A 13,389-nucleotide genomic window follows, 5' to 3' on the forward strand; every position below is an offset into this window, starting at 1 on the left:
AAGGTTAATGGAATGCTTTGGCGCTGGTGAATCTAATCACAGTGAGAGTAGGTGAACATGGTTTGTAGAAAATCTAGAATGTATTTCGTCTAAAATCAAGACTTAAAAATGAATGAAAAACTTTATTCTTCTGGTGCGAATTCCTTACCGCAAAAGATGAGAAGGAATCACCAGCCATTAATATTGATGAAGCTACAGTTGCTATATTTAAGCGTGAAATATCATCAACGCAATGGAAATAATGAAAAAGCCACACAGTGCAAACTTGTCTCAAAATGTTTATTTTTGGATCTAAACATAGTTTCAAATAACTTGGTTGTTCTAAAACAAAAAAACATTAAAACGTTTTTCTTGCATCTTAAATATTTCAAATTTATGACACTAAAAATGACCAAATTAATGCATATATTTATTTATCAAGTTGTCCTCATACAGCATATTTGCCAGTTACCAGTGGCACAATATAACAAACATAAAAAGTACAAACAAAATAAACGTAATAAATTTAAATAAATAACAATGCATTGAATGTAATCTTATTGACCTTAAGAGTTTCTATTAAGATAGGAAAGAGCGCGGTTTGGAAAAGAGAACAGGTCAATGTGGTCTGGAAGAGAATTTATGAGGGAAGAGGAGGAAACATTTAGTCAGTGACAATCTGGGAATGGACATATGGAGGAGCGAATGTGTGTGAGTGGGTCTGCATGGAACTTTAAGTTAAATTGGAGATGAGATCGGGACAGTCTATGGCAGGGTTTAAAATGCTAAGTATTAGTTTTAAAGCAGATTTGAGTATTACATTTGGAATATTAGATACAACTTAAGCAGCACAGGGATATGGTCAAATTCATGGAGTTGATTACCATGACATAATTATTTCTATTTTTACTAAATCTACTGAGGACTCGTTGAGAGAGAAACCCGCAGCGTACGCAGCCGTTCCCTATGTAGCAGGAACCACAGAGAGAATAGCCAGAATTCTGAACAAACATAATGTGAAGACCAGGTTTACTTGCTGCAAAAAAACGAGCGACTTTCTACCTAAGCCGAAGGACAAGATCCCACGCTCACTACATGAGGGAGTATATCAGCTGCAATGCTCATGTGGCAAATGTTACATAGGGCAGACCGGCCATTCTATCAAAACCTGGATAAAGGAACATGAACGTGCCACGGAGAAGAAACAATTCCGCCTTTCCACCGTATCGGAGCACGTGTGGTCGGAACCTGGCCACACTGTGGATTTCGATAAGCCTAAAGTCTTGTGTAATGAAAGCCGTTACTATCCTAGGCTAATCCGAGAAGCTATAGAGATAGCTAAGCACGCAGGATGGCTGGAGAAACTGTCGTCACTTATGGACATCTAAACGCGGAGGAACGCCCAGAAGCCAAGACTCATATGAAGAAACGCCGCGGAACCTCAGATCAAACAAGAATATCTGTGGTTTAAAGTAATCGGGTAGAAATTGATATTTATATCTTAGGTCAATGTTGTCTTTGTATGGCTTAAACTGTGTTTAAGTGATCCTTGTATTTTTAGCATGTCTGCCCTTAAAGTAGGGGTTTATGCTGATGATACATTGCTTGTCAGAAGGAAGGACAAGATTTCGCAGTTTAATATAGTTATGTATCTTGGTAAGCATGTGGAGTCAAGGATCTTGGTTCAGCCCATAATGCTTTGTCCATTAGAATTTAGAGATATGAATGGAGTGTGGTGTATATTGATCAGGAAAAGTTAATCAAGTACATATGTGTAGGAAGAATTTGAGATGCAAGATTGTTATGGGGTGAATGCTCCTGTACCAGTAGATTTTCAAGAGAGAGATGTTGAGGACCAAATGTGCAATTAATTTTATCAAAAGGCATGGGTTTTCTGTTCAATTTGTGTGAAAATGCAATACCAGACATTTACTATGCAGTGTATATTTTAAGTCAGTGTATGGAGGATCCATGTCAAACTGATTGGGAAAGTGTCAAGCATCTATGCAGTTATTTGACAGATATTTTCAGATATTATAATTCTAGTGGGTATGTTTTATTATCATTATCTTGCAGCTGATCTTAAAGCCACTGAGGTTAGTTGCGAGATAAGAAAGTTCACTTGTCAAATAAGCAGTTGTGGAAAAATTCGGCTGCATTTTGAGGGGGTATCGGTCTATCCTTGTGTAAGGAAGGTCATTTAAATGACAGTGAAGCCTGTGGAGATGCTGTGCCTTGGTACTTCCGGCCACCAACAATTATTCATCTCATTATGTGGAGTTGAGGGCAGCAGCTCTTCTTTATGTGTGTGGTGGTGGAGACTGTTTGCTTTGAAGATTTAAGGGAATAACCCTGCTATCGATACTATAAAGAATCGATATATGCATTTACAAGGGACATCCTGGACCGTCTCCCGTGGCCCTTAGAACTCTTACGGTGAATGTCTATCTCTCTCTCTGTACTGTCTACCTGGTCATAACATGGTGACAATGGTAGGATCGGCAGTGATAAACTCTTTAATAATTATCTCATAATTTTTCGAGCATTAGCTTATCTATTTACCGGAATACAGGGAAAATCAAGCAACCAATCGCTGATAGTTGTCAGCAGACTCTCAGTACAACCACCTGATCTTTTAATTTTTCGGGACCTGAGTAGTGGATAATTAGGAAGAAAAGGTTTCTGCACTATTTGTCCGTGATGGGATTGATGGGGGAAAGCTCAGCAGGAGCCGATAGACATAGTAATGTACTTAATAGGTGAGAAAAATGAAGAGATCATGCAGCAATTTCCTCAAGAGCCCGAGACTCATGAGAAGGCGTTGAAAGAGTTCGATACATACTTTGTACCGAGATGAAATGCTATTTTTGAAAGATTCAAATTCAATTCAAGGGTACAGCAGATGAGGATTCCGTGGACTAGTACATTACTGATCTGCATTCACTAGTGGGGTATTGTTTTTTATTTGGATCTATAAAAGAGGAACTAGTACGTGATAATAATAATAATAATTTATTCACTGAAGGCAATACAATTGCATAGTTTCATCAAGTGGAATACATTACATAAAGCATAAAAACACAAACAAATGATGGCAATAGATCACAGTATGTACACAAATGACAATTAAAGATACATCAGGACAATATTTAAATCAGTGGTTAAGGCATAATACATATAAATAATATAGTTACCCTTATTCATTTAAGTTTTTCCTTACGTAGAGCATAAAATTCATCAATAGAATACAAAGGTTTTTTTATTAAAAAATTTTTGAGCTCAATTTTGAATTTATACAAATTGCTGATTTTCTTAATATTTTGAGGGAGTGAATTGTGGAGTTTGGCTCCTTTGTGGTATGGACCCTCAGTATTTAGTGTGGTAGATCTAGTTTTGATGTGGATATCCAGGTTTGACCTGGTATGATGCTGGTGAATGTTGCAGTTTAACTCATATAAATTCATGTTATTTTTAACAAACAGAATGAGTTCAAAAATATACAAGGAGGGTAGGGGCATTATGCTGAACCTACTAAAATAAGGTCTACAGGACTCTCTATAAGATAGGTTGAAGAGAGTCCTTATGGCCTGCTTTTGCAATTTAAAAATTTTTGCACTGTGGGACGAACTGCCCCATAAAATGAGGCCATATGCCAGTATGGATTGGAAGTTAGAAAAATATAGCATCTTCAGAATATTAAAGCTTAAGCTAAGGCGAAGATATTGTGGCATTTTTTAGTGTCCCCCCCCCCCCCAAAATTTCTGGTACCCCCCCCCCCCAGAAATTCCTCGAACTTCCTCGAACTTCCTCCGAACTTATCCGCAGAACTTCTCCCGCCAAGGTTTTTTCGCGCAAAGGATTTTTTGCGCAAAGGGTCCCTGTAGCAAAGTGCCCTGTCTCGCAAAATCCTGTCTCTGGAAAATCCTGTCTCTGGAAACAGTCTCTGAAACAGCCTCCGAAGCAGCCTCCGAACCAGCCTCCGAACCAGCCTACCTGCAATGCAAGACTTATATAGGACTACTGCGGAGAAATACTTCTCCTTGGCAAGCAAGGGGAAATCGGTGCTAAGGCCTTAGTATTGCACTTGGAGTGAGAAGTTTTACCATTGTCCTATCACAAACTCTCTCTCCCTCCAACACCTCACCCCAGTATCTCCTTCCCCTCCATGTGTTCCAATGAACGATTCCTCTGAGGTCTCCAACCCAGATGTTGAGGGGAAAATTCTGGGTGCTGGCTTTGTCTCAAAACCAGGGAATGGTGTTTTGCGGAGCGGCCGTTTCTGCAGGGGCAGTGACGCATCAGTGGGCGGTTGTTGAATTCGCCTGGCTACCCCTCCACTCCCTGGAAGAAGCCCTCCCCTCAAATGCTGTCTCGCCTTGCTTAGGCGAGCCCTTTTTCTTCCTGACCTGCATGGGAGTCACATGTCTTGTGAGCCATGGCATATTTAGAGCAATTTTCTGCTGGTAATGTTTCCTTGGGATCATGAATTTACTATCATTGTTTTCTGTAATACTTCTGATTTTTTTTGAATACTCTACTTTGAATAGATATCGTACGGTAATAACTCGTAAATTATTTTTTGGCTGCCTTTTTCTTGTGAGCTGTTTTTCTTGTTTGTGGAGTCTTTTCCCTGATCCAGCATGTGACCGACGGTTGGAGTATTTCCCCTGTCTGGACTTACGTGAAAAATCAACCAGATTTTACGACGTAACGTTACATATTGGTAGCAGAGCGTGGTTCGATTTCCTGTCCTTTCGTCGAGGTCTCCGAGTACTGGACAATGGTGACAATTCTCCACTATTTCTCCACTTTTTGCAGTTTCTGGTTGTTTCTCCTCTTAAAAGTGAGTTATTTTATGTTCCATTAAGTGCTTTTTGGTTCGTGTGGGATTACGTGACTAGTGTTGCCGACTTTTCCTCGTGGTCCTATGCCATTTGACATTAATGTTCGTAATGCTCGTAATGTTCTTGATAATTTGGATAGCAGCTAGTTATTCTCGCACCCCTCTTTTCTTATTGGATTCTTCCAGTAATGAGAGATAGTTTTATTTCTCGCTTTTTCTCTCTCTTTTTCTCGTTGTCGTCACTTCACTTTTCAAAATGCCTGGAGGTACTGAAAACCCGTACGAGAAAACTTATTTAACCACGGGCGAGGATCGTAAGGCCAGGGGTACGGCTAATGTGTCCGTAGGAAGTGAAGTTTCTAATAATGAACGGGAATCTTCTTTAGAAGTGGTTCCACCTCGCCCAACGCACGAGGAAAGTAGTGATGTTCTCGTCTCTCACGAAATGTCTGCTTCTCAGACATTGCCAGTTTCTGAAGGGTTAGTAATTGTCAAACAATTACTCAGTGATTTTCCGCCATTTGAAGTGTCAAACAGTGAGAATTGGTTTAATTTCATGTTAAAAGTTAATGAAATCGTTTCTTTGTCTTTGGTTCCTCTGTCAACGTTATTGTACCTTGTAGTATCTAAACTTCCTGCCAGCTCTCGTCATTTTTGGTTGTCTATGTTAAACTTGAATCTCGCATGGTCTGAAATCACTGAAAAAGTTTGGGCTAGAATTGTTAGTGACAGAGAGTTTGATCGCTTGATCACTACGAAAGTTAAGAGATTTCAGTTCCCTCGCGAAACGCCCCACGATTTCGTGTGTTCTGTGCGTAATGCCACTCAGGTGCTGGGTTTGCAGTATTCCGAGTCTTCTATTGTGCGACTCATTATTCAAGGGTTAAATCCTTTAACAAAATCTGCAATTATGTTCTCAAATCAGCCTAACACATTTGTAGAATTGGACTCTGTTATCACGCAGGCTTCTAAACATTTAATGGACTGTGCTGAATATTCCAACACTTTCCATCGTATCTCTAGGAATCCGTCTTCTGTTGCCTCTTCCAGTGCGCCTAGGGAAGTTTCTTTTCCTATTAATTGTTCTTACTGTCATAAACCTGGCCACAAAGTGAACGAGTGTCGCAAAAGACGACGATTTACTCAGCCTGCCGTGAGTTTGATGAGCGTCCGTGACAAGTGTTCGACTCGATTGCCAATATTATCTATTAATCTTCATTCTATGCCATGCCAGGCTTTAATTGACACTGGGTGTTCAGTTTCACTGTGTGATGAAGATTTCTTTGCTTCTCTGAAATGTTGCCGGAGAAAGGTTATTCGTAAGAATGTTGACGTCGATTTAATCACTGTGTCGGGGCAGCCTTTTCATATTAATTCCTCTGTCTCACTCAAGGTTCAAATAGGCAAGTTTTCTTGGAACCACGTGTTTTATCTAGCTAATATCCCGTTTCCCGTGTTACTGGGTGTGGATTTCATTTGTAATTCAAAGATGATTATTCGTCCGGCGAACGTCAGTTTTGAAATTGCCCCGAATTCTCTTTTTTCTTTTACGGACAATTGCGAAGCGTTTAAATCGGCGCCAGTTAGTAACTCGTCCGAATCTCATGTTCTGTCGTCCACTGAAATCACGTTGTGTGATAAGTTGAAGGGCTTATTGTCAAAATTTCCTGATGTGATTTCTCAAGAATTGGGGGTCACATCTGTTATGACATACGAAATTGAACTGCTAGATTCAACTCCGATTCGATCCCATCCTTATTCGTTGTCACCTCCAAAGGCTAATTTAATGAAGAAGCACATCCAATCTTTACTTGATAAGAAAGTGATTGAGGTTTCCAATTCAAACTGGTGTTCGCCAGCTTTTCTAGTGCCTAAAAAGGATGGATCTGAAAGATTAGTGGTTGATTACCGTAAGTTGAACAAAGTTGTTAAATCAGACGGTTATCCAACACCTTCTGTTGAACATGCATTCCAATATCTTGCTGATGCAAAATATTTCACTGTTCTTGATCTCAATTCTGCCTTTCATCAAATACCATTATCTGAGAATTCTAAGAAATTAACTGCTTTTGTGACGCCGTTCGGAGTGTACCAATATAATAGATTGCCATTTGGTTTTGTAAATTCTCCTCAAATATTCACTCGTCTCATTAATGAAGTATTGGGCGATTTGAAATATTCATGTGTCTACCCATATATTGATGACTTGTGTATCTATTCCAAGTCTGCTGAAGACCATGTATCTCATGTTAATGCTGTCCTCAACAAACTACGCAGTGCCGGTTTGACGGTGTGCGAGGACAAGGTTAAGCTTGGTGTGGAATCACTCACTTTTCTGGGCCATCTCATCACAAATGGAACCTTGCAAGTTGATCCTGAGAGAGTGAGACCAATTGAACAATTCCCAGTTCCCAGAAATGTGAAGGAAGTGGCCAGATTCATTGGACTTTGTGGGTTTTACTGCAAATTTATTCCAAGGTATTCTGAAATTTCTATGCCACTGAATCGCTTAAAACGTAAAAATGTTCCTTTTCAATGGACAGCTGTTGAAAATGAGGCTTTCTGTCAGTTGAAGAAAGCTCTCACCAATCCACCAGTATTATCTTTCCCTCGATTTGACGAGGAATTTCATTTATTTGTCGATGCCAGTAATTTGGCGGTTGGTGCCGTTCTGAATCACAAAGTAAATGGTGATTTTGTCCCTGTGGCTTTCGCTAGTAAGGCACTCTTGGAACATGAACGTAAATTTTCTTCTTATGAATTGGAGTGTCACGCAATTCATTTTGGAATTCAAAAATTCAGTGTTTACTTACAAGTAAAACCATTTCACTTGTACACTGATAATGGTGCCTTGACATGGCTTTTCTCTCATCCTAAGCAGTTGGGCAAATTAGGCCGGATGGTTCTTAAATTATCCTCTTATAAATTCACTGTGCATCATGTTCGAGGATCAGCTAATTCTGTCGCAGATTGTCTTTCTCGCATTGAGCCATCCTCATCTACAAATAGTCATTTAGATGTGGAATCAATCACTCATAAGGAGTCAGCTGTTCCTTATTCTTGTGTGTTACATAAATTGCCTTTGTCATTCGTTGACATTCGAAAACACCAAGAAACTGATCTCGTTCTAAAGGATATTTTCAATCAGATTAATAATAATTCCTTGAACGACAAAAACTATTTTCTGAAGGGACAGCTATTATGTTATGGGAATTCTAAAATTAAGCGAGGAAGAGCTGTTCTGCCTACGGTCTTGAGGCCTATGATTTTTCAATATTTTCACTGCTCTAGTATGTCTGCTCACTTGGGCATGGCTAAAACTTATGATAAGATTAGCAGACACTTTTGGTGGAAGGATATGAAAAGAGAGGTTTATGACATGGTCAGAAAATGCCATCTGTGTCAAACTTGTAAACCCAGAAATGCTCCACCTCCTGGCATGCTATCATCGAAAAATCCTTCTGAGGTTTGGGAAAGACTTTATATTGACTTTGTGGGTCCTTTACCTTTGACTAAAGGTGGACACCAATATATACTTTCTCTTATTGATGGTTTTTCTAAATTCTGTTTTCTTGAGCCAGTTCGTAAGGCTACTGCTGGTTCAGTTGTTTCAATACTCACTCAAAGAGTATTCCCGAAATTCGGTTTTCCTAAATATTTGGTGTCTGATAATGCACAAGTTTTCAAATCTCATGCCGTTAAGGAGATGTGTTTGCAACTGGGGGTTAAGCAAATTTTTGTTTCTCCATACTATCCCTGTTCTAATCAGGTAGAGAGATTGCATAGAAATCTAAAATCTGCACTTGCTATTTTGTGCAATAATGCTCACCATATGTGGGACTCTATGCTTGCTGACTTAAATTTTGCCCTGAACACTGCCTCACATGAGAGCAGTGGATTTTCTCCTGCCAAAATAATTTTCGGCAGAGAACTTAAGCATCCTTTAATTAATCAGTGGGACATTCCAAAATCTTTATTCGAGAATGATCTCAGCGATAATGACAGACAAGCCTGCCTGAATCATGTTATTGCTAATTTAAAAAAGGCCAGAAACAGGTATAAAGAATCCTATAATAAATCTCACTCCCAAATCACTTTCTGTGTGGGAGATCTTGTTCTCTGCAAAAACCATCCTGTCAGTTCTAAAGGTGAACAGAAAATGGCAAAACTGGAACCTCTGTGGAAAGGACCTTTCGTCCTTAAAAAGTATCTCTCTCCTGTAACAGTTATTCTGGAAGTTTCTCCTGGGAAAGAGAAAATTTGTCATGTTTCTCATTTAAAGGCATATCATGGTGGCATTGCTAATTCCAGTAATTAAAAGGAGAGAAATATCATTGATTTTTTTTTTTATTCTTTTTTTAATGAATGCTAATGTTTGCTCTCTCAAATACTATTTGATGCTTGATTTCGGTGTTGTATTTCTATTGATTCCTATTAATATTGTTTTGATTAATGAATAATAAGTCTATTTCTATGCTTGTAATTGAAATTGTTCTGAAATATTGTATTGTACTTGCTTATTCTCATCTGCTTAATTCACTCATGTAATTTAGTGTTGGTCTACTGTGATTGTGAGATGGGGTAAGGTGGAGGAATTATGGGTGCTTGGAGGGAGAGGACGGGAGATTAACTTGGGGGGAAATCCCCGAGATGGCTCGTTTCCAGATAAGCTGTGGAGGTGGCCCCAGTTATTAAGATTCAATTGTGTTTTGTGTCACCTTTTCTCCACCAAGACTTTATGGACATTCTCACAATTCTGGACAGTGATAAGTGTCGTGATTTTGCAGTGTTCAATATTCTATCGATGGCTGAGTGATTGAATTGATCAGCTGATTTTAAGACTGCCTACTGTGTTTTAGTGTGGCTTTTGGCGTTGAGTTGCGACCTTCATCGCCCGACAAGTATGAACTTTCATCTTGTCGCAACCAGCATGTAGCTCTCATTTCTATTGTTAATTGAAGAGTGAAATTTAGAGTGATTTCTTTTGTTGATGCAATATGCAGTTCTCATTTTGTTAGCATCGCCTATGATTCTTTTTGACTTGTTTAATTAATACTGAGAGATATATATACACATCTTGATTAAATTTAGTCAGTACTTGTTCAATAGCTGACATGAATACCATATGCCTTGTAAATATTAATAATTATTGGAAAATCGAGGAATTTAGTGCAATCTATTGTCATTTATGTAAATCTTGTTGAATTTTGGAGGATTCTTTATTGATAATTAATTATGGACTGATAATATTTACAAACATGGAGGGTTTAAACGGAGAAATACTAATGCCAATGTATATTAATTAAGTGAGACACATATTATGCTGAATATTTTTGCTGGTATTTTGATAACTAATAATTATTTAGTGAATAACCGTATTTTTGAATAAACTTGTACTTAATGATTATATAATATGGGGTATATATTTTGTTGGTCGACCCTAACTTTCTCTTGGGTTGCAATATGAATTTTGGGTAGAAGTTAAAACCCATTTTTGTGAATCGTTGTTTTTTGATAAGGTGGTTGAACCCAACTAATGGGACAACCCAGGGTTCCCATGAACCCAACTGCTTCACCAACCCAATCTTGCCCATTTACTAAGTGGTTGGTTATTGTATTGCTTTACTTGGTTTTAAAAAAAAAAAACCCACAAAATATCTCTGATGAGAGAAGGAACATTTGAGTTTGGTAAAGATATCCTGGTGTTATACCAATAAAAATCTTCCCAGTTCCTTCTAGTTGCTGATGGTAATTATTTGTAATTTTGATTCACTGTTCACCGAAACAAGCATCACATTATGACATATTGATTATTAATTTCATTTTCTTGCTATGTAATACTAATTAATCTACTCTATATCAATTCAGCATATTTCTTGTCTCACTCTTGTAATTATGTCATGTTACTCACTTAAGAATTCTGTTGAATTCCAAACATCACTTCTGAGGTTATTATTTACAGAGTGATAAAAATGTATGTTCTTGTCAAAACTATTTTTGAGTGATATTTCTTGAATACTGTTACCTCAATCAATAAACTTTTCAATATTCAGTTCAATTCTAACCACTGAATAATGGTTTTTGTAAATTCCATGGGGGGTTAAACAGTGGGGGTTCATCCAGTGAAAACCAGTGGACCTGTGATGCCTCGATAAGTTTTCTAGGCATTAATCAGTTCTTGGTGGACGTGTCTTGGTCCCCAAGTTCAAGCAATTTTTGTGGTCATTTTCCTACAGAGGATGTGGCATTTTTTAGTGTCCCCCCCCCCCCAAAATTTCTGGTACCCCCCCCCCCCAGAAATTCCTCGAACTTCCTCGAACTTCCTCCGAACTTATCCGCAGAACTTCTCCCGCCAAGAACTTTTCGCGCTAAGGTTTTTTCGCGCAAAGGATTTTTTGCGCAAAGGGTCCCTGTAGCAAAGTGCCCTGTCTCGCAAAATCCTGTCTCTGGAAAATCCTGTCTCTGGAAACAGTCTCTGAAACAGCCTCCGAAGCAGCCTCCGAACCAGCCTCCGAACCAGCCTACCTGCAATGCAAGACTTATATAGGACTACTGCGGAGAAATACTTCTCCTTGGCAAGCAAGGGGAAATCGGTGCTAAGGCCTTAGTATTGCACTTGGAGTGAGAAGTTTTACCATTGTCCTATCACAAACTCTCTCTCCCTCCAACACCTCACCCCAGTATCTCCTTCCCCTCCATGTGTTCCAATGAACGATTCCTCTGAGGTCTCCAACCCAGATGTTGAGGGGAAAATTCTGGGTGCTGGCTTTGTCTCAAAACCAGGGAATGGTGTTTTGCGGAGCGGCCGTTTCTGCAGGGGCAGTGACGCATCAGTGGGCGGTTGTTGAATTCGCCTGGCTACCCCTCCACTCCCTGGAAGAAGCCCTCCCCTCAAATGCTGTCTCGCCTTGCTTAGGCGAGCCCTTTTTCTTCCTGACCTGCATGGGAGTCACATGTCTTGTGAGCCATGGCATATTTAGAGCAATTTTCTGCTGGTAATGTTTCCTTGGGATCATGAATTTACTATCATTGTTTTCTGTAATACTTCTGATTTTTTTTGAATACTCTACTTTGAATAGATATCGTACGGTAATAACTCGTAAATTATTTTTTGGCTGCCTTTTTCTTGTGAGCTGTTTTTCTTGTTTGTGGAGTCTTTTCCCTGATCCAGCATGTGACCGACGGTTGGAGTATTTCCCCTGTCTGGACTTACGTGAAAAATCAACCAGATTTTACGACGTAACGTTACAATATCTAAGCTGATACAGAGATTTACTTAGCTTGGGTATTATTGAATTGATGTGTGAGGACCATTTTAAGGATGGCTCGAATACAACACCAAGGAATTTTACATTGTCTGCAAATAAGAGGTCAACTTCGTTAAGTCGTACTGATGTACACTATGTATTGAATTAATACACTAGTGTCGTCTGCAAATAAAACAGTTTCAGCTTCTGGGACACAACTTGGTAAGTCGTTTATATACAACAAAAAAAGTAGGGGCCCGAGTATCGAGCCCTGGGGGAAGCCAGATTTCATTGCTCTTTTGGCAGACTAAAAATTTAGCTTTAGGTTTGTCGACGAATCAAAATGAGAAATTTCAACCAGCTGAAATCTTTCCTGTAGATACGAATGAAACCATTTATTAGCTATGCCCGAAATCCCATATTTATTTAGTTTTTTCAGAAGGACTTCATGGTTGACAATATCAAAAGCCTTCGTGAGATCGAATAATACCCCTATTGGCAAATTATTTGTATCAATTGCAGTAAGTGTTTTGGTGATGAATTCATGAAGGGCTTTAGTTGTTGAACTACCACTTCTAAAACCATGTTGATGCTTGGAAAGTATAGAGTTTATTTCCAAGTATTTCATTACACGGTTAAACATTATCCTTTCAAATATTTTTGAGATTCCTGGTAGCAAAGTTATTGGCCTAAAGTTTTCTACATCATTTACTTTTCCTTTTTTATGAAGTGGTATGACTTTACTTAGTTTGAGGCAGTTTGGAAAAATTCCATCAGTTAAAGATAGGTTACAAAGATATATTAAGGGTTTGCTCATAAAAGGTATGGCAAATTTTATTATTTTGTCCGGTATATCATCGACTCCTGAGGAATACTTATTTTTTAAGGTATGAGCTATGCCAATAATTTCATCATGATTTACGGGGTACAAGAAAATTGAGTGTAAAACTCTATGGGTGACATCAGCTCTGTTAGAGTAATTCTTTTTTTTAATTGCTGAAATTATTTCTCCTGGGGTTTCCACAAAATAGTTGTTAAAAGCCTCTGCAATTTCATTGGGACTTGTTAGAACATTGCCCCTTAAAGTGAGTTCTAAGTTTGAAACAGTAGTTTTACTGCATGTTTCCCTTTTTATGACTTGCCAAGCTGCTTTAGAGGTATTCTTAGAGCTGGCAATAAACTGATCATTGCATGCAGATTTGGCTTTCCTAACAGTTTCTTTGAAAAATTTATTAAAGATTTTATTATCAGTTTTGAGTATATTATTGTCAGATGATTTGGCAAGCTCAAATAGTTCCCTTTTATAACGACTCATGTTTA

This window comes from Ischnura elegans, chromosome 1 (assembly GCF_921293095.1).
Source record: "Ischnura elegans chromosome 1, ioIscEleg1.1, whole genome shotgun sequence".
NCBI lineage: Eukaryota > Metazoa > Arthropoda > Insecta > Odonata > Coenagrionidae > Ischnura > Ischnura elegans.